We start from the raw sequence: 6,000 nt of genomic DNA on the forward strand, positions 1-6,000 counted from the left end.
GTTTTTGTTTTTAGTTTTGTCATCCTGCTCTGCAGCGCTTTTTGCTAGTTAAATAAACCCACTTGCCCTGAACCCGTTTGCCTCCCGTCTCTGCGCCTGGGTCCTACCTGCTCTCGAGCCTCCCCCCCACACGACATCTATACATCCAATGAAATTAAACTACAAATCAACAAACACAACTGATAACAAATGTCTCTAAAAAATGATGTGTATATTTGCAGAACCTTAAAAACACCAAACAAATAACAAATGCTTCCCAATTAAAGCACAAAAAATGGAACACAAAATGTAAAACCCAAGTTAGAAATTGCAATTTTAAAAAGATACTATTTCAGCAGCTTTTCAAAATCAATCACCAATTCTACTCTTCTGTGGATGAAACAAAGAACTCCAGAACAATGAAGCCATTTCTCTAAGTCTCTCTCACCTTCAGTTTTAAACAAGGTCTGTGAAAATCCACCATACATTGGTCACATGAACTCAGAGACCTGCTAAAAGTGCACAATTGTAAAAGCTCTTTTATATAGACAACTGTTTGTTTGCTTAGAGCTCTAAATATAAAAAAAAATGCTTTTCTATCACCTAGACACAGATGGAGAACCATATCAACTGGATTAATAACAGGGTGGCATGTTTAGGTTTAAACTTACATCAAAAGACAACATGAAGCTGTCCATCACATTTTTGACCTAAACATGTAAACACATCCTTGGCTCTGCGGTTAGGAAATGGTATTTGGGAATCTCTTTATACCAGGAGCCAGCCTGGCCATTGGAACATCGCCACAGTGCCCATCCAGACTGGGACAGCAACGGGGTCCACTTCAGAGCCGTGAGCTGCTGTGTTTAACTCCAGCTGTCCCAGCAAGGGAAACAACTGCAGCAACATCCACTGACCAAGCTGACAAGCCCTGGCAGAAAAGATCCCCACAAGAAAAACACTGGCTCAGGCAGGCTGGTCAAAAAAAAATAGTTTTGCCATTGTCTTGCAGCTCGCAGATCAAGTGGTTTAGTTTTCCAGTAATGTCAGTCAAGAATGCAAGTTCAGATTCACAATGTTCATATTCACCATATTCAACAGACATCTCCTCCAATAGCACCTTAAAAATCCTGTGCTGTTTTGCTTTGCAGCTGAGGTTGTTTACGATTTTCAGAATAAGAGTCATTATATGTCCAGAGCCAATCACTTCTGCACATAAGGCCTGCTGGTGAATGACGCAGCAGTAATGCAGACATTTTGGAAAGTCTGGGTCAGCTTTACAGTGAGTGATGAAACCTGTTTGTCTATTGATCATAGCAGGAGTCCCATCTGCAGTCACTGCTACCAGCTTTTCTAATTGTACCTTTTTCTGCACAAAAACTCCTTCACCGTGTTATACATTTCAACTCCTCTTGTAGTTGTCTGTTAGGGCAGATGTGTCAGGAGTTCTTCTCTTGTGGAAACCAAAAGCTATGCTGTACTGTTGCCGTCCACAGACTCATCACACTGGACGTTAACCACCTGCACTTTGCAAGATCCCGGTCCAGCTAATTGGCCAAGTTATCAGACATAGCTGACACTCATCTAGACATTGTAGTGGAAATTGAATGAGTTCTATTGTTCTCATCCTTAGGGACAGTGATAGCAATTATCATCATTGCTTGAATTTTTTTCATGCTATATGCAAAAGTCTTTGTCCCTTAAGGCAACAGATTACAGCCCCCCCCCCCCCCCCCCCCCCCCCCCCCCCCCCCCCAGGCTGCTGTCGTATTAACATTAGCTTGGAGCTCCAGAATGGACAAGAAAAAACGACGAGAATGGCTCGAGCAGGGCGTTGCTCACGGGGCGGTCGCTCGTGCCATGCGGTCGCACGTGCTCGGGCCCGCTAAATGCTACTTGTAGCTTTAATTATTATTATTATTATTATTATTATTATTATTCTACCGGAAGAGTCGCCTTTTTGAGGCCTTTAACATACCCCAAAACTCACCAAATTTGGCACACACATCAGGAGTCGCGAAAAATTTCGTATTTTATAGGAGATTGGCATGGGCGCAGAAAAACGGCTCGATAGCGCCACCTACAGTGACTTTTGTCCCGACGCCCCGCATACGCTTTAACGTACAAGCTTGATTTTTACAGGGCATGTTCTTCAGATGGAGACCTACAAAAAAGTCTGAAAGGACCCACCTGTCACTCGCACAGGAAGTCTGATATATTGAGGTCAATATGTCATTTTTGCTCCATTTTGGACATTTGCAGGCCTCGCTCTAGAACGAACTCCTCCTAGAGATTTGTGAATAATGACTCCAAACTTTGGTTTTGTAAACTAAACACATGTCCGATGTTAAATTGCGAAGCTTTTAAGTTTTTACGGATGTTTGTGACCGTGGCGGCGCGTCGAAAATGGAGGTCATTTTGAAAACACGCCATGAAAAGAAAAATGGCCATTACTCAGCCATGCAAAATCCAATCTGATCCAAAATTGATATGCATGATTGTAGTCTGACTCTGAACACATCAGAAGTGGAAAAATCCAGAACAAGTGTAGCGCCACCTGCTGGTAAAAGGAAATGACATGTTTTACTTGGAGCATCACTGCTCCAAGTAGGATGAGCCGACACACCTCAAAATGATGTCCACCTGTTGAAAAGCCATTGAAGTTTACTCTGATAAAAAGCCATAACTTTCAATGCGGGGGTGTGGTCGTGACAGAGCGGCGAAGTTGGGCGTCTCGCCATGCACACAAAAGTTGCTCTCACGTGCACATTCCTTGTCCAATCTCACTGAAATTCAATAGAGGTGATGAGGCTTCCATTCTGAACCAATGGATATGACAATCTTGGACGAGCTCCATAGCGCCACCTAGATATTGACAAATACATTTTATGTCACATTCTGACCTATCTTTTCTCTGTGCTTTGTCCGACATTCATAAAATTACAACAGGAGATACTCATAAGGGTCTTCTCTCATCGTCTAAAGTTTCATGGGTGTACACCTGACGGTGCCTGCGCAAGCCACCACCAAACAGGAAGTGGTTGATTGCGTTGCAGTCAGATAATTAAAAATTCATAAAAAATCAGCCGTTTGTATCACGAGGCTGAGATTTCAGAATGAGAGGCCTCTTACATATCTCCAACTTAGATACACAGCACTTGCATGGGTGAACAAAAAACGGCTCAATAGCGCCACCTACCATGTTTGTTTTTGAGAGCCCCGCCATGTTCTTTAACATACAAGCTTGATTTTTACAGGACATGTTCATCAGATAGAAACCTACAAAAAAGTCTCTTGGGACCAAGCTGTCAGTCGCACAGGAAGTCTGCTATATTGGTGTCAATATGTCATTTTTGCTGTATTTTGGTCATTTGCAGGCCTCGTTCTAGAACGAACTCCTCCTAGAGATTTTTGAACAATGACTCCAAACTTTGGTTTTGTAAACTAAACACATGTCCGATGTTAAATTGCGAAGCTTTTAAGTTTTTACGGTTGTTTGTGACCGTGGCGGCGCGTCAAAATTTGAGGTCGTTTCGAAATCACGCCATGAAAAGAAAAATGGCCATTACTCAGCCATAAATAATCTAATCTGATCCAAATTTGTTGTGCATGATTGTAGTCTGACTTTGAACACATCTGCAGTGGAAAAATCCGAAACAGGTGTAGCGCCACCTGTTGGCAACAGGAAATGACATGTTTTACTTGGAGCATCACTGCTCCAAGTAGGATGAGCAAACACACCTCAAAATGACGTCCACCTGTTGAAAAACCATTGAAGTTTACTCTGATGAAAAACAAATCTTTCAACGCGGGGGTGTGGTCGTGACAGAGCGGCGAAGTTGGGTATCTCGCCATGCACAAATGTTGCTCTCACGTTCACATTCCTTGTCTGATCTCACTGAAATTAAATAGATTTGATGAAACTTCCATTCTGAACCCATGGATATGAGAATTTTGGACGAGCTATATATGTTCATAAATGATCATGAAGCATGATCATATAATCAAGCTTCATAGGAAATCAGCCGTTTGTCTCAGGAAGCTGAGATTTCAGAATTAGATGCGTCCTACAAAGCTCCATGTTTGAAAAGCAGCACTATACGTACGAGAAACATTTAACCACCTTAATCACCCTATTGTGCTGAAAGCAAATTTTTGGACATTTTGACTCAAGCAAATATTTTTATCATAACAACTGTTTAGTTTATCAGCACCAAAATAAAAAATATTTACATTTATAAAATGAACTGGTCAACTCTAGGATTTTATTTATTCAATCTTACATCCTCAAGCTTTTCATCAGTCTCCCCTGCTGCAGGAGTGGAGTTAGCCCCCCCCCCAACCCCCGGCTGTGTGCTCACATGTAAATTAGCCAGGAGTGGCAGACAGAAAGTAGAACAGTTAGAAAGCCTAGTTCAACACTAAAATACAGCAATTTCCTTTGTTTTGTTTGTCTTTTATACATCCTTAGCACTAATCATTGCTTTTTTATTCATCCAAAATACAATTAACTTTATATTTTATCTTTTTTTTTTTTACAAACAAAATATATGAATGTGCTCCAAAACAAAACCCAGCCTCAGTACACTCCTACAGATGTAACATCAGACAGTAAATGTCTCTTTTATGCTTTTTTAATCAATGCTGCAACTTCTTTTCATTTCCTTTCAATACATCCAAAGAAATTAAACTACAACGACAACAAACACAACACATAGCAAATGTCTCTAAGAAGATTATGTATATACATTATGTACCACCTTTAAACACCAAATAAATAACAAATCTTTCTAATACAATCACAAAAAATGGAACACAAAATGTAAAACCCAAATTAGAAATTGCAATTTTAAAAAGATACATTTTTCAGCAGCTTTTCAAAATCAATCACATATTTTACTCTTCTGTGGATGAAACAAAGAAGTCCAGAGCAATGTAGCCACTTCTCCAAAGTCTCTGTCACCTTCAGTTTTACACAAAGTCTGTGAAAATCCATTATACATTGGTCACATGTATTCAGAGACCTGCTAAAAGTCCACAATTGTAAAAGCTCTTATATAGACAACTGTTTGTTTGCTTGGAGCTCTAAATATAAAAAAATGCTTTTCTATCACCTAGACACAGATGGAGAACCACATCAACTGGATTAGTAACAGGGAAACATGTTTAGGTTTAAACTTACATCAATAGACAACATGAAGCTGTTCATCACATTTTTGACCTAAACATGTAAACACATCCTTGGCTCTGCGGTTAGGAAATGGTAATTGGGAATCTCTTTATACCAGGAGCCAGCCTGGCCATTGGAACATCGCCACAGTGCCCATCCAGACTGGGACAGCAACGGGGTCCACTTCACAGCTGTGAGGCTGCTGTGTTTAACTCCAGCTGTCCCAGCAAGGGAGACAACTGCAGCAACATCCACTGACCAAGCTGGCAAGCCCTGGCAGAAAAGATCCCCACAAGAAAAACACTGGCTCAGGCAGGCTGGTCAAAAAAAAATAGTTTTGCCAATGTCTTGCAGCTCGCAGATCAAGTGGTTTAGTTTTCCAGTAATGTCAGTCAAGAATACAAGTTCAGATTCACCATATTCATATTCACCATATTCAGCAGATATCTCCACCAATAGCACCTTAAAAATCCTGTTCTGTTTTGCTTTGCAGCTGAGGTTTTTTATGATTTTCACAATAGGAGTCATTATATGTCCAGAGCCAATCACTTCTGCACATAAGGCCTACTGGTGAAAGAAGCAGCAGTAATGCAGACATTTTGGAAAGTCTTGGTCAGCTTTACAGTGAGTGATGAAACCTGTTTGTCGGTCAATCATAGCAGGAGCCCCGTCTGCAGGTATGGCTACCAGCTTTTCTAATTGTACCTTTTTCTGCACAAAAACTCCTTCACCGTGTTATACATTTCAACTCCTCTTGTAGTTGTCTGTTAGGGCAGATGTGTCAGGAATTCTTCTCTTGTGGAAACCAAAAGCTATGCTGTACTGTTGCCGTCCACAGACTCATCACACTG

This window comes from Oryzias latipes, chromosome 7, assembly GCF_053564925.1.
Source record: "Oryzias latipes strain Hd-rR chromosome 7, Olatipes_Hd-rR_3.1".
In the NCBI taxonomy this organism is placed as follows: domain Eukaryota; kingdom Metazoa; phylum Chordata; class Actinopteri; order Beloniformes; family Adrianichthyidae; genus Oryzias; species Oryzias latipes.